Source organism: Centroberyx gerrardi, chromosome 6, assembly GCF_048128805.1.
Source record: "Centroberyx gerrardi isolate f3 chromosome 6, fCenGer3.hap1.cur.20231027, whole genome shotgun sequence".
Classification (NCBI taxonomy): Eukaryota; Metazoa; Chordata; class Actinopteri; order Beryciformes; family Berycidae; genus Centroberyx; species Centroberyx gerrardi.
The window spans coordinates 17079138-17101829 of record NC_136002.1 but is presented as its reverse complement, the minus strand read 5'-3'; positions in this window follow the sequence as shown (position 1 = coordinate 17101829).

Here is a 22692-nt window from a genome sequence, read left to right as displayed (position 1 = left end):
GAAGTGGTGGACAGTCAGTCAGGCCCACAGCTCATGCAGGCCAGCGGCTACTAACACACAACATGTATTTAGGCAGTTTTTACATGCCAACCACTTCCCAATGGACTTTGTCAGAATGCCAATTGGCAAACATGAGGGAAAAACTCACTTCAACAGAGTGGGAAGGCATCCACAGCTATGCATCCAGGATGAGAGTCCATTAGCATTGGGTTGGGAATGTGGGAATGTTGGGAATGTGGTTATGATTGTGATTGTGTGACTTTATTGCATGTGCAAAAATGCACATGCAGTCAACGGGAAAATAAACAGGGCAGGATGGCCTAGTGGTTAGTGAGGTCATCCCCCAACCGAAATTGTGTGTGGCCATAAGATACCTAACCCTCAGCTGCTCCAGGGGTGAAACACTAGTTGGCTGACTTATTGCCCCAGCCAGGGGGCAAAAAGAGAATTTCAGCTTTGGGGGATCAATAAAGTTTATCCAAGAACAACAACTTGACACAAAATGTTTGGATATAGAGGTTTTTATTTGACAACAGCAATATTTTGTTAGACCCCTTTGGTCTTTTGGAGTCCCTTTTAAAATCAGGGATTGTTTAAGATTTTAGCCTGAAAAACTGAGAGGTTTATTGTATTACCCAAATGGCTAAAGTAGCCCAACCATGTAAGCTCTTAGTTTCAGTCACCCCTTTCTAAAAATATCCCTCCACTCTGTAATATTGTTATATTTCATTTTCATAAAAAAACCCTGCACCCTGCGCATGACAATTCTGCAGGATAATCCACAGCCTTTAGGTCATTATTACTTAAGAAGCTCTCCAGTGTCCTTGGTCAGCGCTGAGGAGTTTGTGACTTCGTTCGGATTAAACAGGGACTCCCCGGACACCCCTCACTGCTCACATATTATGCAGGGTTATGAGAGTGTGTGTATTTGTGTGTGTGTGAGACCACCCAGTGAAGCTCAGAGACATCAAGGTCAGAGTTAATTCACTGCTGCTCTGATGTCATGCTCCGTCATCACAACACACACACACACACACACACATTACATACTACATTCCATACAGCGGTCACTACACAAAAAGTAAATGGAAACACACATGTCCACAGATAATAGTTGCCCAATAGGCCCCAATCTATCAATCAGTGTTTCTCAAACTGAGTTAAGGCCTGAAATATTGGTTTTCAGGTGGGTCACCGTGTGATAAAAGCACTAAATTGCACTCATTTGAGCAAATTATTTTTCAAGATTACATCATGCCTCAATGCATCTCAAGAGAGACTGGCCACATGGCAATCTGTGACACAATTACCCCACTGCGCTGTGGAGTTTATTTGGCTGCGTTTATATATTTTATTAAAGGGTTTTTTTTCCATTAGACTGGGCCCAATAGCATGGCCAAGTTCTCATATATTGGTCCCAGACAGAAAACATTTAAGAGCCTCTGTGGAGTATAAAGACGTAAAAGCCGCACTTTAGGTGAAATTTTCCTTTAGCTTGCAACCTCAACCTGCCCAGCACTGCTGCCACACAAAGTGGAAGTGAGTGGAGTGGAAACTGATTTTGGGATATTTTTTTTATAGCTTTAACATATAAATGTGCTATATTTCATTGTGGTACAAATGTTGGGAGAGATTTCGTGTCATGTCAGAAATCTAGAGGAAGCTGTCCGAAATCATAGGAATAATACATGCAAATTATTTCTTAGGATGGATTTTCCCCTTTACACTTTGGTAGAGTGAGTGAAAGCTGGCGTGTTTCTAATGCAACCTAATCTAGTTTGTAGTTTGAAGTTGCTGCTCTTGCTGCAGACTCATCTAATTTGTATTTGACAACATAAGATAAATATGAGGCTAAAAAGTTCTGAGAGAGAGAAAAAGAGAGATAAACAGAAAGAGAGAGAGATTAAGTGAGAGAGAGTTGTTTGTGAGCCTGGCTTTGCGCGAGAGTGCAGCCTATGTGAGAGAGATTCACCCAAGCTCACCCCAACTCTAAGATCCCTATAGTGCCAAATTCTCTCCACCTCCCCTCTCCTCTGCTCCTCCTCTCCTCTCTTCTCCCTACCTTTTCTGCTGCATCATTGCTGTCATCCTGTCAGTCCCTTTTTCTCTTCCTCTCATCTCTCTTCTCCCCTCCTCCCCTTCTCCAGACCATAGAGGAAGCTCTTCCTTTGATAAATCTTTCAGCTCTAAATGTCACCAGCTAGCCCTCTGCAGCCAGACTAGCATGCACATAAGGACACACATATGCTTGCATACACAAATTTATGCATAGATACATGTGAACATATTCACACTAAGCCAGGGTCCTCAGAAATGTCTCTCAATGGGCATTTCTAATTTCTAATTTGAAATTAATGAATGCTAAAATAAAAAAGCACATACACAAGCACTTACACAAGGACACACACACAGAGCTAGGGTCACTACAGAATGAACTGCCCTCACTATGAAATATGTAATAAAATTGAATTTAAAAAAATCAATTATTAACTTTGTCTTCTCATCAGTTATTTATATGACCTCGCTTACTTAATCCAGAAAATGTCCTCTAATTTGACCCCTAAAAGTCTGGTCACTTCAAGCCTTAAGGAGCTTGTAGTATACTGAACTTACCTTGAAAAGCTTAACATCCCTCATATCTAAGTGTATTTAACTCAGTTCTATTCCACTCAGAGCTTAAGCTTTATGACTAATTGGTTGGTAAATAATGAACACAAAGAGCAGCTACTGGCATCCAGCCTTCTCATCAGGGCAAGTGACACAACTGAATGAGCTCTATCAACATCACCCGTCCTTTTTCATGGGACGCTCCAATTAGAAAAGCCTACTGGCTCCAAGCCGACAGCTTCATCCACGCAGCTTTTCAGACTCTTTCACAAATCCTAGCCCAGCATCAGACAACATGGCTTTACACTATCCTATTGAAGTGAACCCTTGAGTGATTCACACTGAACCACATCCTGTGGGAGTCCTGACTTCACTTTGTTTGTTCGCAGCTGGGTTTTTTTTTCTTTTTTTTTTTTCACCTTTATTTATTCAGGGGAGTTTCACTGAGAGCAATGCTCTCTTTTTCAGGAACGCCCTGATCACATTCACACCTGGAAGCTGACCAGTACAACCACAGTCTGATCTGCTGGCCACTGAGCAGCTCCACTGGAGCGGTTGGGGTTAAGGGCCTTGCTCAAGGGCACCTCAGTGGTGGTAATGAGGGAGGGGCAAGCGCTGCTTTTCACTTTCCCCACCCAGATTGATCCTGCCGGTCCAGGGGATTGAACCGACGACCTTCCGGTCACAAGCTCGCTTCTCTAACCTTTAGGCCACCACTGGCCTTGGGTTCCCTGTCTGCCTAGTTTACTGAAGAGTTTTAAAACTTTATGTTTGTCTGTTTGTCAGAGACACGTCGGTTAAGCTTTGTTTATCGTTTTTCCACTGTTTTAGATTGGCAGTTCTGAGTTATGTTGCTTCCCTGATCTGGATACATGTGTGCGCATGCATATACAGTCACATCACATATACAGGCACCAGTTTGAAGTTCAAAACACAGTTTAAAGTTCAAACATCTGTGTGTGTGTGTGTGTGTGTGTGTGTGTGTGTGTGTGTGTGTGCATCTGAAGCAGTTGAATTATTAAAGGCACATTAAGGTGGAGCAGGAAAAGGAAAGGTTTCTAGGAGTCGAGTGAGTTCACCAGGTGTCGTCTACCCTACTTTCACGTTGTTATAAAAGGCCAACACACACACACACACACACACACACACACACACACAGTCTGAAGTACCTAAATCTACTGAACTAAACTGAAAACTGCTTTTGTTCTTGTAGTGACTGAGAGACATTCTGAGAAATAACAGCTCTGTTATAATGAAGTGTAGATGATTGCAGAGTGGAGGTGAGAAGGAGAGGACATAAAAGAGGAAGGAGCAGAGGATATTGACGGCTTGTCAGTCAGTCGGCTTACTTGGAACAGCCAGGGAATTTCAAGGGCAACTTGAAGGCTCAAACAACAATGTATCAATCTAAGGCCATGGTGCAGCGTGGCGTTTATGTTTACTTTGCCTTTAAGAGATTGAGTGGGCCTTGTGCGGGGAACGTGCGCCACACACAATAACAGCTGCCAGAACCCTAGTCTGTGTGTCCCTTATTTCCCCAGGTGTTCACACTAAGAGTCATTATGAATAGGCAAAATTTTGAGGAAAATGATATGGGCGCTATTGCCTGCATTGAGAGAGACATTGATTAATGGAGGAAAAAAGGCACAAACAATAGCACAGAGGGTGGCCTATGAGGAACAAATGCATCATGAAAAAAGAAGCAAAGTTTAATTCTAAAATGAGATATCCCTCATTTTAGAAATGTGACACCTGCTGTGACCAAGTAAAAACCTTTGCTCACAAAACAGTACCATGTTATTTGATTGATAGTGGTAGACATAGTTTCACAGTACAACTCTTCAAATTCACTTAGTCATAATTATCAGCGAAATAGCCTATCTACCTGTAGGCTACATTGTTGTATGTGTATCATGGTCTTGACAAGCTCTACTCCCTTTTTATGTGTCCTCATACCAGCGCATACTGACTGATTGGCATAAGCAACAAAGTGTCTTTTTGCCGACACACATGCAGAGCTTACGATGTACACAGGAGGATGTAATTCATCTGAATCCCTAGAGGCTGGCAGGATGAAATGTTTGCAGCAGTGAAATGGATTAAATGGATTAAGAAACAAAAATATATTCCTAAAACCACGCTTATTCAAAACATTAAATGTGCATCTATTCTGAAATGCTATGCATTTGCAGTTTAAATGCTTTTGTCTGTATCAATGTGTAAATTATGGACAGTAAAATTGTTTTTCGATAGATTTCTTGCGAGTATGCCCAATCACATATTCCATGTTATGCATATTCAATTTTTTGCAGTATTTTGCATTTTCAGTAGTCCAATATATTTATTTCTTCAGACTGCAGAGAAGTCAGACTGCAGATTCCACCATCGTGGGATCCTGGAACAGATTCAGTGCCATCCTCAAGGCCACTTTGGCTTGACTGGTGCAGTGGAATGCAAGTATACACTGTATTTCCATCTCTGTGACCAGGGTTTGTACCCAAATGACCCGTACTTTGATTTATCAACAGTTTAAAAAAAAATTGCTTAACAAGATTTGTTCATGATCAAAGCACATCAGCCACCGGAGTGTTATTATGGGGTACGTTTCTTTCACTCTTCTTTCCTGACATTTATTTTGAATTGTCAGGCAGTAAGTAATGTACTTCAAAAGAGGTCTCGTCTACATTTTGCTGCTGTTGAGACAGGGTGCAACATGTGAATCTCAGCAAAGCACAGAGACCGCTGCATCATCAGCTATGATAAAAACACACTGCACAACTGTTGCTAATTGTCAACTTTCCAATGACAAATCTTGGTCCCCAAATGTTGAGTGAATAATCTAAGGTCAGTGGGGTTATAACTGGTAGCTATTTGCAAAGCCTGTGTGCGACTGTTTTACAGTATATGCTAGTGCTAGTTGATATGATATTGATTTGTATTTTAGGATAATCTAGTTTTCTATTTATAATGGCCTTTTGGCTATTTGTCTTACTGGCCTCATTGCTCTAAATGGTGAGAAGTAGTGTCAAAATCCATCATTAAAGCAACTGAATTAGTTTACACACAGGCCACATAATACAATACATTTTGAGGCAATGTCATGACAGTAATAATACCCTATTGCTAAAGCCTAGCAAGCTTATTTTTTCATTACATATTTTGTCCTGATATTCTGATAGCTCACTCTGTTGTCTACATTGAGTCATTACTCTGCTGTTAGTCCCTATTACAGACACCAAAAGTAATTATTATTGGGTGAGGTGTTGTGCTTGTTAAATATCATCAAGGTTATCTTATTTATCTAATTAATATTATAAGTGAACAAAAATGTGGTGTTGTTAGCTCGGTGGGCTGCTGGTATGTGTCAGTGTGTGTTATGGTAATGCCTGTCGTAATCATTAGGAACAATTTGTGTGAGCACATTGCCTGCGTCACTGTATGTGCATGTCTGTGTCAGTCTCAGTAATGTGTATAACAATTAGTGACAATAGGGTTCATGTCTGTGCACATACATAATAGCGTGTATTTGCGTGTGTGCATGTATGCGTACATGTATGTGCTGGATTGTGTGTGCGCATGTCTGTGTACGCGTGCATACGTGTGATCACTGATGTGCAAATCAGATGAGTAATTTGCCAGCTGGTTCATCTCCTCCCTGAGCCAAGTCACAGCTGAACTCAATGATGATTGACATTTAACACCAGCGTGACTGAATGATGATTGGTCACTTCACAGCTTGGCTTAACAGTGATTGGCCACTGCCCATGTAGGACAAATGATGATTGGCATTTATGCATCAGCGCACACCAGCGTGGCTGATTCCCTGTTGCTGTAAATCTTAACCACTGAGGGATTTATTAAAATTTATCGAAGGAGTGGGTAGATTGTTAGTTGGTTCCCCATTACATTTACCTTTATAATCCATAGCTGATAATGTCATTCATTCAGTCATTCATTCAGTCATTCAGTCATTCATTCATTCAGTTATTCATTGTCTTTACCCACTTATTCCTATTCAGTCATGGAGGAGGGGAAGGGGGGCAGGGGGGGGCTGGAGCCTATCCCAGCATACATTTGGTGGAAGGCAGAGAGGAAAGTCAGAGTGCCAGTCTATCACAAGGCTACCCCCTGATTATGACCAGCAGTATTTTCCCCAGCCTGACTGTGTCCCATTTTCCAATCTCCCTCCCTGCTGAGGGCATCATTGCCCATCTCTATTGCTTCATAAAGTTACCCATTTATCATCACCTTTAGAAAAGAAGGCAGAAAACTCATTCAAACAACATCCTCCAGACAGTTGCTGTGGCGACATAGTGTAGTCCCAATTTCTGCATGCATGGTTCACTGTTGTAGCTCCCAACAGTGCAGTTCTTTGAAATATCATTCATTATTAACTGGGGACAGATACACTGTTGGAAGGGGGATTTCCACCATAGCCTTACAGATGTACACTGTAGCCAAATATGATGCACAGCATGTGCATCACTTGCATGTGCAAGTGAGGTCGGTTGTGACACAGAGCAGCGTGTTGCCAGACTGATTAGTCTCCACTCTGTTTGCTGAGGCAGACTGAAGCATAATTGAGCAAAATGTAAAATATCTTGTGGGATTTAAATAACTAGAACTGTATGTATAACTTAAAGAAAAAATGAAAGGCTGGGTCTATCTTTATATTCTGGTTGATATTAAACCAAACAAATCTGTTGGTTCTATTTTTTTAATATATTTTCTTGAAATGATTTATTTGTATAAAATCAACTTGATTTTTCTTCTTATACCATAGAAGGTCAACGTTCATCAGGATTTAAATCGTATAACTCCAAGTATCTTTTCATACTCCAGCCATCATGAATAGTTGACCGTCCGTTTAGAGCAATAGCACAGGGATTGGGGCTGCACTGGAAATATGACAAATTTCTTGTGACAATTATGATATTTAACATATTCCATCCTGCTGTGAGGCAAAGTAGGCTACTGCCACTTGTGGGTGTGTGTGGGTGTGTGTTCAGCATAGTAGCATAATTTGCATATGTCACTTACTTGATGCTTTAATCCAAAGCTGCATACAGTACCATGAATGCATACATTTTTATTTTTTAAAGCCGCAGAGGGCATGCATATGGCTCCAGAGGCAGCAGACTTCACTACTCAACTACAGTATATGGCACCTGAGAGCAAAATTTTTTGTCAGCATAGCCATCAAATTCCTAACCCTGGCATTGTTAGTGCCAGGCTCCACCTATTCATGAGGAGAGAGAGAGAGAGAGAGAGAGAGAGAGAGAGAGAGAGAGAGAGAGAGAGAGAGAGAGAGAGAGAGAGAGAGAGAGAGAGAGAGAGAGAGAGAGAAGCAGCTAGTAAGTGTCACTGTGTCATATCAACTCGTCATAACCTCCTGTCTTGGCTGGCACTTCTTGCTGGAATGGAATGGAGCTCATTACTGTAGTTCGATGAAAACCAGAAAAAAAAAAAAAAATCATATTAGCTACCACCCATTTTATAAATTATCCAATTATCCATCCGTCCATCCATCTATCCATCCCTACCGTCATTCCTCAGTCCATCCCCGGTGTGTTAAAACAGGTGGTCAAGGCAGATTAAACACCTGTTGATGGATACAGTACATTTTAGGGGCATTTCAATTGATTTTCTCCTCTTCCCCTGTGGGGGATCTAAATCTGTTTATATTCGTCCATCCCTTTCCCTCTACCACCCTCCCTCTCTCTCTCTCTCTCTCTCTCTCTCACGCTCTCAATCTCTCTCCCTCTCCCCAACCTTACTCTGTCCCTCTCTCCTCCACCCATCTGCCTGAGGGGATCTAAATCTGTTTACATCCAACCATTCTTTTTCCATCTTTACCTTTCCCTCTCTCTCCATCCCTCTTTCCCCCATCCCATCTGTCAGAGGCTCTAAATTTGTTTACATTCATCTGTTTTGTTGTTTTTCCTCCGCTGTTTGTCTCTTTTTCAATGTACTCTCTTACCCTTTACATCTCACCAGACGTCAGGAGCTCTAAATCTCTTTACAATAATCTGGGTTTAAATCCGGTTTCTCTGATTACAGCACTGTATTTAAGTTATTGGCATTATTACCATGGCGATTAGATGTGATTCCGACAAATAAACTCAAATAAACAAATAAACTCATAAAACATTGTTTCAAATATTGTCATGTTGTCTATGAGGATTTTACATATAAACATGGTCTGTTCAACATTCTCAGATGAGCTTCTTTTACTTGGTATTGAATTCACCCAAATATCAAGTAAAACAGCTCAAGTTTCTGGTTTTAAAAACCAAGGATTGAGATGCTTTAATCTCACTGGACTAGCGTGCACACACACACACACACACACACACACACACACCCACACACATACACACACACAGAGACAGACAAATAAATGTATGTGTCCATACACACCACTTCTCTCCTTTCCTCTCTCTCTCTCAATTAGAAAGTGATTGATTGTCTGGTCCCTCATGTCCTCTAGCTGTTCAACTGTTTCTTTCTCTCTTTATCTTTCTCCTTCTCTTTCTCTGTTCCTTAGTCTCTCTCTCCTCCGTTCCTCTCTATTTTTTTGGTGTCTCTTTCTGTCTTATTCTCCATCTCACTTCTTATTTCCCCCTCACCGTCACTGTAATGACATCCAGCTGTCAGTAAGTCTGAACGCCTCAACGCCTGTGTGTGTGTGTGTGTGTTTGCAGTGTCTGTATAAATGCATCATAGAGGATGCATTTATACAGACACTGCATACAAACACACACACACACACACACCGTAAGCTGTCAGCCAGAGTGCTGTCATTGTATTTAGAGATGGGTCTGATCCATCCAACAAAAAAAGTCATATTATTTCCTCTCTCCTCTTGTAATTGCCTTTTAAACTTTGGTGGCTCAATTAATATATGTATTGCCTAAATGGTATGTGCTGGTGTTAACCTGCATGTACACATGTGTGTTTGTGTAAATCTTTCTTTTTTTTTATTCATGATTTGTCACATTAGCTAGTAGCGGTGGAAAAACTTCACCAAGCATTCACTAGTGTATCAAGTATCAAAAATACAAGTGCAGGCTATGTACAACGCAAAGTTTGTATTTTAGTGTCTTCAGAGTTCCATCTATGCTGTGAAGTAAAGTTCCATGAAATGGAAACACTCAAGTAAACTACAAGTAGCTCGGAAGTAAAATGTCTGAGTGCGTGTTTCCAAGGTTTCTCAATTATTTTTGTCTCTGGGATTCTCTCCTTTGATTTCAGACACTGGAGAACTGTTATTGTCATTCATCAAGGACTCATGTTATCTATTGTCTGGTTTACATTAAAACTATATGAGAGAATCAATTTAGTCCACCGTCATACGGACCACATCTGTTTATTAGTTGGTTTAAATGGTTATGAAGAAAATGAATGGTTACTTAGAATATGGTGGTTTTATATACTAGGATTAGATGGATTACGTCCCTCTGTGTCTCCTTTCCTTCATCCTCAATGTCACTGTATTCCTCCTTCCCCATCCATCCACCCATATCCTTTCCCTTTCTGTCTTTCTATTACTATATCTCTCTTTCTCTCTCTTTTTCCCCTCTCATCTCTCAGCTCTGCCCCTCCAAAACAAGCCAAGCTCCTAACACAAAGAGAAAGGCCCTGCTGTGGTCATACCTGGTTTATGTCAACTGGACACAGACACTCTCTGTCGCCCTTTCTCTCTCTGTCTCTCATACACACACACACACACACACACACACACACACACACAAGCAGACAGTCAGACAGAATAGCATCAGACTGTTTGTGGACAGAGGGCTGAGTCTTCCTGACAGGCCTGTCTCGGAGGGAAAGGAAAGAGAGGGTGGGGGCACAGAGGAAGGGAAAGAGAGAGAAAGAGGGGAGGAGACATGGCGTGAGCGTGAAAGGGGGGAAAAGGAGGGAGGCAGGAGGGAGAGAGAAAATGAGAGAGTGACAGAGAGAGAGGCAGAGGGAGAGAGAGAGACAGAGACACACAGAGGGGGGAAAGAGGGTTGTGGTTGGCAGACAGCAGCTGGAGGGAACGATCAACTCAGCTGACACATCAGTTCATATCACCATGGGATGGCAGGATGGAGGGAGGGAAGGAGTGAGGGAGAGAAGAGGACGTGTGGTTAAGAAAGGGATGGACGTGGAGCAAGGGTGAGAGGAACAGAAGGAGACAGGGAGGGAGAGAAGGAGGGAAGAGGATAGGGAAAGACAGGGATGGAGGCAAAGTGGAAGAGAGAGGTCAAAGTGTGGGTGTGTGCGGGGGGTGGGGGTGACAGAGCCAGAGGAAGGAAGGGAGTTTGGTCTGAGGAAGAGGGATGGAAAGAGGGAGAGGTGTGAGGTGGTGAGGGAGAGAGGGAGAAGGAGGGAAGGGAAGGAGTGAGTGAGGATGAGAAGGAGAGAGGGATGCAGAGAGAGAGAGAGGAAGGGAGACAGAGAGAGAGACAGCATGAGGCATGGGATGCAAAATATATTTCAGACAATTCTGACATTTAAGTACCATCTCCTCTCATCTCATCTCCTTTCCCATCTTCCTCACCCCCCTTTTTCTTTCCTCTCAGAGCTGGGATTTGATTCACTACCCATACTAAAAACATACGCGTCATTTCACATCACTTTCGATAAATGCGTGCGTTAAATAATTAATGCACATTATCAAACAGAATGGGAAGCTCGATGAGGATTGTAAAGATAGAGTGGTGCAAGTTAATGGGAACCTTTAGTCACCTTTTGCATCCATTTAAATGTTGTGTCCATTAGCTGTATATTACATGTTGCTGCATCATGCCTCAACCAGCTCCAAGAAACACCACAGCAGCCACTGAAACTAGTTCCACAGCCTGGCAGAAACCTGTACATCGACACTATCTAGTCCCTCTGATCAGCCACATGGTAACCACAGGAGAGGCAATCAAGATTTTCAAGAGAGAGAAGGTGCAATCACCAATTTTGGGAGAGGAAAAGTTAAGAGTGGAAAAGTTATATAACAAGCAGAGTAACAAAACATTGCTCCCAGGGAGTGTTAAGTAAAGTTTAACATTAATTTTAAATGGAGTGCTGAGTAATATATCACTTTTTTCTTTGTAACAAGCCCAACACTGTGTGTGTCATAGATTACTCCACTATGTTTTGCATTTTGACTGTGTCTGTAAATCCTAATGAAACATGAACTATTACTTTTAATATTACACCATAAAGCAGATGTGGCATAGAGAGCATACAGAGGCATGGTTTTTAATTGGATGCATCGTGATGAACAGCAGTTGTTAGTTAAATTGATGAAAGTTGTTGGTGTTATTAGTTGTTGTTGTTGTTGTTGTTGCCGCTGTCATTTGCTGTCTCTCTCTTAATCAGGGTTGATGTGTCATGACCACACGGCCTAAAAAAACATCTGGTAGACAGGATCAGGCAGGCTGAGGGCAAGTGAGTGTAATTGCATTTTGTATTGGGTCCTTCTGTGTGTGAATGTAAAAGTGAAGGACATATGTGTGTGTGTGTGTGTGTGTGTGTCTGTGTGTGTGTCCATTTTAGTTCTGCTCTGTTCCAGTCCGATTGTTATATAACTTCTTACTCCTCTGGTGGTGTGAGCAAGGACACGCACATGTGCGCGCACACCTACACACACACACACACACGTACATATTTTCTTTCACTCACACACAAATGCATTTTCTCTCACTCTTCTCTGCTACCTTCCCACTTTGACCCCTTTTTTTGACTCTCTTTTCTGTGTCCTCTCTCTCAAACTCACAAACACACATACCACACCTACACACACAGATCAAATGTAAGATGGTACTTGACAAGTTGTTGAAGCATCTGTGCTTGTTTACACCTACTGTATTTATGGATGTTTAGTCAACAGAAGGAAAACGCATATAGAAACCTAGCTCTCATTATGTATGTACTGTATGTATGTATATATATGTGTGTGTGTGTGTGTGTGTGTGCGCGCGCACATGTTTCTCTGCATGTATGTATGTAATGTATTAGAGGGTTACATTTTTCTCTCTCACACAGGATTGGGTTCAGATATACGGAGCCCCCCAGGGGTCACCAGGTATCAAATAATTTATGTGGTGGGCGTGGCTCCCCAGCTCCTGGGCTCCGGATTTACCTGCACACCTGAACCTCATTACTCATCACCACCAGTATATCTACCCTGGCTTTCCATCCATTCATCGCCAGATTGTTCCACCTAATCTGTGGTATTAGTAATCCATGGGCACATATAGGCCTAAGTGCCTAATGGCTATTATAGCTCACTATATGTATGCCAAGCAGTGCGTAATGGCTATTATGGCTCACTGTATAGTAGGGATGTGCAGAGAGCCCAGTATTTGTATTTGTATCTGTATTTGTTGAGGCAGCAAAATTATTTGTATTTGTATTTGTATTTGAATAAAAGTGGAAATAGTCGTAACAATCCTGTTTTTGTTTTTATTACACTTCTAATTTTAGGATATTAAAGTGTTAAAATAAGTGTTCTTCAATAAACTATTTCACAAAGGAGGGTTCCCACAGCGGGTCTCGAACCCCGGCCTCCCAGACCACGGACGACTGCGCTGACCACTCAGCCAAAAACCAACTCTGCCAGACATACAGACCTGCAGCTATTTATACATCCAGCAGGACGGCCCAGTTATTAAAAATTAAGGAGATTTTGTTTCATTATAAAACAAGGGAATAATGTCCCTTGTTTTACACTTGGGTGATCTCTATAACTAACAGGCTGCCCGGCCACCCTGACGATAATAATACCGCTTTAACTTACCTTCAGTACACTGTGACGACCTGTAACTTTTTATTAAAACCACCATATTTCATGGGCACATTGAATTTAATCTATTATTAATTCACAGGCAAATTAAATTATATTTCTTTATTGGTCAGGGGTTGGTCTGAACAGAATAATAAGTTGTGATTAAACATTGATATTGAAGGGGCAAATGTTCATTGCAACGAACATTAAGGATGGAATAACTGTTTGAAGGCTGGCCAATGAAATATTACGTTCATTTTATAGCCACTCATCAGGAGAGAGGAAGACAATTACTGTTGTGTTGCCCTTGTCCTGCAGGTTGGCTCTACCCCAGCTTGCCGAAAAAATGCATGGTAAGATTTTGAGGCGACAGAGCACCTTGCCACGGACAGCTTTGGACTCTGGCAGACATTTTGCTGGGTTTTGAGACCAGCTCCTCTGTTTCTCCATGCAGTGTTGGCATTTTTCATAGATGCAATGTACTTGTAACAATTTCTATCCCCATAAATTGTGTCCCTTTACAATTAATTATTTTGTGTTGAAATGATTACAAATCATATTTAAATGTTTTTCTTAATCCACAGAGAAAGACGCGGAAGGGCAGGAGGCAATATTTGAATAGAACTCATTAATTCAGTTCATTTAAACTATCAATGCCATCCAATTATTTGTCAGATATAAAATAAATAAATCCTTTGTCTTGGCAGAAAAGACAAGCCGTGGTGTTCCCAGTCTTATCATCCCGTTTTTCATGAATTCATGTATATATTTAAGTGGGATGTGTGATGTAGAATAAAGCATTAAAAACATCATTAAAACAAGATAATTTAAAGGCATCTTCTTAACATATTTTGGACTGAACGTACTTTACTCTACAGGGCTATTATTTAAAGTACAATGATTAGATTTTGGCCTCCAAAATAGCTGAAACTTTTCCATTATGTTTGATCTTTAGCCCACAGTTTCACCATCACTGGCATAAAACCATGGTGTCTGGATTAGTGTGAATGTCTCTGGATGGCTACAGCGGTAACAATCCAATTGTATATTACTTCCAAAAATTCCAACATATAATACCATCACAGATTTTTGGAAAATCCCGCCCATCAAATCAAACCGATCCCTCCCACTGTTATGGGGACAGGAAATACATCAAATTAAGGAAGCAAGATGCTCTCAAAATGGCATTTCACTGCAACTGTTATTGGTTATTGGTAACAGCTATTGGTCCCGGTGCGTACCTAATGAATTGTGATTTATTTGGGTTTGGGTGACCACTCCTCACAGAAATTTGGTATTACATGTGGTTTGCCCCAAGGCTCGATTTTAGGCCCAGTTCTTTTTAGCCTGTATGCTCCCATTAGGTGCCATCATCTGCAAGCTTCCACTGCTATACGGATGACACCCAGCTATATATTTCAGCCATGCCAGTTGATCTGAGTCCCATTGATGCCCTTATAGCACATAACTTCTTCCAGTTAAACAAAGATAAAACCTGAAACTATGGTAATTCGATCTAAGGCGCCATGAGAGAACACGATAATACAGCTGAAGTCACTGTCACAGAACATTAAATCTCAGTATAAGAACTTGGATGTTATCTTTTATAGTGATTGGAGCTTTGAAGCACATATCAGGACTGTAACAAAAACTACCTTTTATCACCTGAAAAATGTTGCCAAGCTGCCTTTGGCAACATTTTTCAGGTGATAAAAGGTATTTTTTTCTCACTCACAATGAGACAGAGAAACTAAAACATGCTTTTATCACCAACAGGCTCGACTATTGTAACATGCTTCTCTTTGGATTTCCCTAAAAGACAAATGGACAGCTACAAATTTTACAAAATGCTGAGCTTTAACTTAAACCGAGAGAGAGAGAGAACACACACTACTCTTGTTTTAAATCTTGACACTGGTGACAGTCAGTTTTAGAATAGATTTTAAGATTAGTGTTGATCGGAAGATGTTTTCTGGAGGTGCTCATTGGACATGTGGGGAGTCCATATGTATGGCTATTTCATGTTAAAATGTAAAGAAACACGTTTTCTTACATTTTAACACAAAATAGCCAAGGTTAATAAAGGCTTTTTAACTTCATACAGAGAGTGCCTTGGAATTTTTCTTCTCTTTTTTTCCTTTAGATTGTAAGATTCTTCTATTGGTTTTTAAATATGTATTCATGGACTCACCCGTGAGTATATCAATGACGTGCTCACTAATATGTTCCTGGCATAACCTTCAGATCCTCTGACTCTTTTCTTTTACTCATACCTAAATCCAGGACAAAGGCTTATGGGGAGCCTGCTTTCAGTTCCAATGGTCCCAGGCTCTGGAACAGTCTCCCTCTAGGTCTGAGGGCAGCTAGACATTTTTAAACACAAGCTCAAGACCTAACTTTTTAGCCTCGCTTTTTCATACAAACTGCTATTTTGCTACATTTTATTTGTCCTTTTTATGATATGTATTCCTTTTGTGTTTCTTATATTCCCTTTCTTTTTTATTGTTCCTTTTGCACTGCATTCGATTGTACAAAATGATCTTGATGAACTGTCTGATGAACTCTGTGGGGCAATCATCTCATTTGGGTGGTGCCAGCGTGTCAAAACAGTGCCAACATTCACCCATGTTTTTGAAAGGACCTTGTCTACCGCACATCTAGCTTTGCTGTATTTAACATTCTTACTGTTTTCTGCCTTTGTTGTTGCTGGTATGAATTCCTTGCATTGTGGCTACTAGCCTCACCTTCATAGCCAGAACTCAGCTCACCGCTGGCTTCGTCTGTAAGACAATCGCCAGCAGCAAGTGGTGTACGCCCCAAAACGTCCCGAACATTGTTGATAAGCCAATTGCTTTTCCCAATATTATTCCCATATAATTCATGTTATTCATATGATCATCAATTATTATTTGTGAGTATGAACATTCATTGACAGTGAATTAGAGTCTACCTTTGCGGACTCCAACCAAAACAAGCTTTATTTATCACCACTGTAACAGTTCTGAGACAGACAATGGGATGAATTTTTGCTTAGTAATCTTCTCTTCTAATAAATGTATTTAATATTTCTGTGATGTGGCTTTAGAATATTTTCTACCTTCATTGTCAATGGTTAGTTGCATGTCAGTGATTAATCACATTATTATTCTGCTCTCATATAGCTCTCTGACAGCTACACAGAGATAATTTATATTTTAATATGAATGTAATTTCATTGACAATGGGAATGTAATTCAATTAGTGCCTGAATGATGGTGTTTGTAATGAAAGATAACGTCACGTCATGAGTCCTACTTATACTGACTTACTGATTGTTTGTCTGGCTGAATAACTGGCTGGCTAACTGACTGAATGACTGTTTTACCGGCTGACTGTCTGGCTCGATCACTGGCATCATGATTTGCTGATTTACTGACATTGTGACTAACTGGGTCGCTGGCTGACTGATTAACTGCTTGACTAACTGTCTGACTTACTGCGCAAAGAGAAGTCTCTCCTAATTCAGTTTTTTTGTTGCTTCCTCTCCTGTGTCCTTGTGTTGCAATGACCCGTCCTCATTTATATTATCTCCTACAATTACCTCTCTGTTGCTAGGAGACACTTTCTGCTCGGTTGTTGTGGTCCTCAAGGTCTCCGGTGGGCAGACAGGTCTCTGCTGTCTGTGAGTGTGAGTGTGTGTGTGTGAGTGTGTGTGTGTGTGTGTGTGTGTGTGTGTGTGTGTGTGTGTGTGTGTGTGTGTGTGTGTGGTTATTGTACTGTGTACGGTAGCGGTCGTGACTGAGTTATTCCAGACAAAGACAGAATTCAACATGATGAGCCGATCATCACTCCCAGAGCACATCTTGACTTCTTTCTTTCTCTCCATCTGTCACTCTTGCCCTCTTTCTCTCCCTTCTTCCAGCAATCCATCCCTCTCACCCTACCTCTTCCCTCTCTTTCTATTATCTCTCTATTTCTCCCTCCCCACAGCTGTCCCTTTCTCCCTCCATCCCATACTCTAGCTAGTCATTTGGGTTAGGTTATCTTCACAATTCTCTCTCTCTGTCTCTATCACTTTCGCAATCCTACACACTCCATCTTCCCACCTTCACTTCCCTTTCTCTCTTTCATCATAGGGTACATAGGTCCGTTCTCAGTCATTCTTTCATTCATATTTGTTCATTCTTGGCATAGTTTTCTAATAGCATAGCATTCTTAAAGGCTAGTTCCAAATGGTTTCACACAGTTATCACAAATTTTACAGGTCAGACTAAAAGATTTTGATTAAATACGAGCAGGCCTAGACTCCTATGCACTTCTAACTGTAAGAACTGTTGTATCCTAGAGTAGTTCGAAATTGGTAGATGTTTAAGCTTGTAAACTCAATGTGTGCAAGCACTCTCAGCCATCCTTTAAGCAATCTTTATGTTAAAAATGAATAGTAAAACGCTTCCTGAAACCATAATAGGGCAGAAGCTTTGTGCTGTATTACATCTCTCACTAAGCAATTTCTCTCGCTCTTTGATCCTTTCTTCTGATCCATTCTCTATCTCTCCCCCTTTTCTCTCTTCCCTTCTCCCTCTCTCTGATTCCTCCCACCATTCTCTATTTTCTCTACTCTCCATCATCTCTCTTTCCCTCTATGTTTCTGTCCCCGCGCCCCCTCACCCCCCGCCTCAATGTAATGCAAGTTAATACATCACCCACATATTTTGCAGACACCTGCCATCACTGGAGACATGCATGGCATTCTGTTATGCTAACCGTCAAGTCATTAAAATCTAATTCCCCTGGTCCCTTGTTTGTGAAAGACAGATGTAACAAAGGCAGCATAATACTTCTGTTGCTACAATCCCATCAAAGAGTAAACCATTAGACGATCTTCCTACCAATGACAGCTGCAAAGTCTCCCGCTGTGAGGAGTGCCTCCCATTTCTGATAATATTTTCCAGTGTAATGGATGCACGTTTGCTGTGCATTGCCCCTTTATATTCCCTTTCTCCTTTACCTTCCCATTCTTTCTCCCTCTGTCCATTCCCCCTCTCATTATCTCATCATCCTCCCTCTCTCTATCACTACGCACCTCTTCCCTCTCTTCTCTCTATCCCTCCCTCTCTACTCTTGATCCCTCCCTCTTGATTCCATTTTCAACTTTACAATTCTTCTCTCTCTAATCTCTCTCTCTCCTTCTGGTACCCCTGTCATTATACTGAGAGTGCTTGTTAATTAAGATAATTATAGGCTATAGTCCAGACTTTAAACTGCAATTTAGGGGATAAACACATGCTCATTATTTTTGCTTGTGATGGAGATGTTTGTGAGTGCATGTCACCAAATATTAATAAGATAATGAGGGCCATGTTTTTTTTTTTAAATATATCATTCATCATACCTGTTTTACATTTGGGGCAAAATACTCCTTGAAGTCACATATTTTGATAGGTAACGTTTATTGCTGGACATCACAGGTTGTTAAAAGTGTAGGCACTGCTGGCAGTGGTGCTTTGACAGACATGTAATGAAATACTGAATTTCTGTAAGTTGTGATATGAAAGCATCACATTAAATATTCCTCATGTAAGGCTGGATCAGTGCTGAGATACAGTCTGAAGCAGTGCTGCGCAATTTGAATTTACCTGCACCCAGGCATGGGTCTTATCTAGCTCTTTGATTTTTATAACCTTTTTTTTTTTTTTTTTTTTACAAACAGGCAAGTTGACCAAAAGCCCATTCCTATTTACAAAGGTGGCCTCTCTCTTTGTTCATCCATCTGCTTCTCTCTCTGCCTCTGTCTTTCTTTTTCTGCACATGAAATATAATTGAATAGTCTGTCCCAAGGCAAAAGGCAAAATTTTTCATTTAGATCCCAGGAAAAAAAAGTTGAAGAACCCCTTATTCTCTATGGTGTCAGTACCATTGATTAAAACATTTGGCTGTTGGAGTTTTACAGCAATGGCCTGGGGGGAAAGTTACAGGGAGAGATTTCAAATCAAGAGAATGAGCTCTGCAGTAGTCTGTATTAATCTGTTGCCCAAACCAATACACTTGTAGCTATATCATTGCTCCCAACCTCTGCCAATACATCACAGCTGTTTGGGGCAGAAGCTGCAAGCTAAATGAAACAACATTAAAGTGATATTTCACTTTGGTGTAATATTTTCTTGTTATGGCACACCTCCAAATCAGCACAGGAGCATTCTACCTCCAATATTAGCTGCCCTGCATCCACTGTCACCACTGGCAACCAGGCTTTTTCCCCTCAACTCATAATCAATTATTTAAAACAACAAAAGCTACTTTGTCATAAGAAGTACCCTAGACAACGAAAAGGCATATTAACTCTCTGCTTTTCCATGTTCTCATGTGTTATATGCGTAATATGTGTTTTAGACTTGGTTTTCATCATGATAACAAGTGAGTGGCAATGGGTCCCCAGAAGGGCCAATATTGGTTATTGACTATGATGAAAGTAGTAAAACACAGCAACAGACCAAAAAAGAGAGAATACAAAGACAAAACAATCAATCATCAATCAGCCAATCATAAAAGCGACAGATGGATTATGGCTTTGGCTTGATGAGGATGTGTCTTAGGAATATATGAGAAAAATTAAACTTGGCCGAGATCGTATGAGCATCAGAGGGTAAAGCAATATGAATGAAATACAGCGTACTGTACACATTGAACAACAGTCTGGGGGTATGAAATAGTGGAGAAGGAATAGAGATAAGCAAAAAAAAAAAAAAAAAAAAAGGCAATAACATTGGATGTTCCATTTGGGTTCTTTTGTAAAGCAGACCATGATCAGTAGTCACACAAATATCATCAGGACTTCAGCAAGGTTTCTCTGTCTGGCAGATATTTTTCTGTCTGAATCTGTTTCTCTTTCTGTGTCTTAATCTATTTCTTTTCTCTCTTATTCTGTTTGTTTGTCTCTTCTTTCTTTCTCTCTCTCCCTCTGTTTTCTCTCTCTCTCTCTCTCTCTCTCTCTCTCTATCTTTCTGTCTGTCCCTCCTGTGGTGTCATCTCCTCTGCTGGATTGCTCCCTTCTGATTACTTCTCCTTGGGTGGTGTTTGTCAGGGGATGGGGGGGGGGGGGCACGTTTGTGTGTCAAAACAACCAAACTTCTCTGTCTTACAATGATTTTGACACATCACAAGTCTGCTGAGTGTGTTTTGTTTGTGTCTGGGTGTCTGAAGAAGATTGCCTCACGCTGCACTAGTGGGTTTTTCAGTCTGTAGTTGACTCCTTTTTGGCGTGGAGAGTCACTGAGTGGTACAGCTGGAGACACTGTCAAAGAGCCTTAAAAGGGAAGATAGCAAAACAGCTACCATTAACAGTAACGAGGCTGTTACACTAGAGACTCTGTGAGTAGATGTGTTGCTTGTCTTATGTACAGTAAGACATGCAACACATCTACACAGAGTAAACAAGCACAGGTCCTGTACAGACCCACGGCGTGTGTGTTCAATTCTATGCACTGAAACACTGTGACACGGTTAAATTACCTAATTCCACTAACGTTACTTAAACACCACAAGGTAACGTTAAAGTCACCTACCGTTAAAGTTTGTAGGGCAGCGAAGACGAGTTACTGTCTGCAAATCCCCGTTACTAACTGTGGAATGTTAAGTTTCACTTTTGTTTTCACACTGGGAGACTCTGTGGATTGAGTGCAATGCTGCTGGTCTGCTGTCTGTACATCTCCAAATTACAGACATGACATGATGCGCACATCAGGTGCATTAGAGATCGATTTAGATCCATTTCTATACAGTGACCAACTTTTGACTTTGTGCCTCTGTATGGGAAACACTGCATCTCAGTCAAAAACGCCCTCTAGAGGCCATCTGACGAAGCACATCATCTCACTGAGCGTTACCTGACTGACTGACTGACTGACTGACTGACCTGAATTTGCCACGTGATGCCCTCGGCTGTGCCGTGGGAAAAAAACGTACAATCAAATCATGTTGAGAATGCTTTTGTGAAGTGTATAACCCACTAAATCGTGTATTTTAAATACTGTAGATTATTGAAACAGAGTTTTATTTTCTGAGATGGATGAACCTGGTTCTCATTTTATTGGTCGAGGTGACTTATGACATTTTACCTTTGAAACCGTGGGTGGCTTCAACCTCCCCTATCAGCCCCCAAAAGAACAATCAAGTTGCCACGGGCGCATCATTTCTTTTCTGTTGCCAACCAACATGGTGAAGGTGATTGTTGAAGTGGTGAAGTACTACAGTTCAGTCCATTAGGCCTACTAAGATATCTGACCTGAAGCTAAAAAAGGGTTTATTGACTCATCGAATCATTTTAGCCTATATTAAACCTCATAGCTGAACTGACAACAAACAAATCTGCTGTGTCCCCTGCAGAACACGTACATTGTTGGTGCAGCAGCCATGCAACCAGCTCAGAGGTACAAGGATGCTACGATTCACATTGATTGGTATTCTTCCCATTCCATCGTGACAGATAGAACTCACTATTAATCATTTTCAGACCAATTAACAGGGAGGTGGTTGAACGTGCGCGCACACACACACACACACACACACACACACACACACACACACACATGCACACACACACACACACACACAATGAGGAAAATGAATGGCATGTTACTATAATATGACATCCTTATCTATCGCCGCATGTTCATTGGTACATACATTGATAGCTATTGTTTGTCTGTTGCCATGGATTCAATGTTGTATCTAAATAGGCTATTAAGCCATTCATTTATTGTTTTGTGTAATTAAGTAGTAATTGTTATCAGCTGCTGTAAAGGCCTCTGACAGAGTGAAAATAAATGAAGGAAGTTTGTCAGCTAGAATTTATAGTGTCACAAGACACAGGCAGGTTGAATGATGAGCTTCATACTGTGTAGCTGTCTGTGTCTGTAGAATAGCTGAAGACTGTATACTCCATGGAACAACACTGTGGTGAGAATCATAACATCTTTAGAGTGTAATGAATGAACTACTAGGAAGCAGGAGTTATTGGCTAACATGGCTGCTGCTGAAAACTGCAACGTCCAAACTCTGAGTGGAACAGATTCGTCCAGCCAACCAACATTAGCAGGTGTAGTGCAGCCATGGGAGACTTAGAAACTGATCTTAACTAACTGAACTGATCTTAACTAACTGAACTATAACTGGAATATAAGAAATAAAAAGAATTAAGATTACACAGACTTTTGAAAATATATGTGATGACTGGCTAAATCACTGTATGACAATGTTTGAAGGGGCAATGCAAGCATTTTACTGGGATTATCCACAAATATTGTTTTATACATCTTGAAATTATGGTTAATCACAGA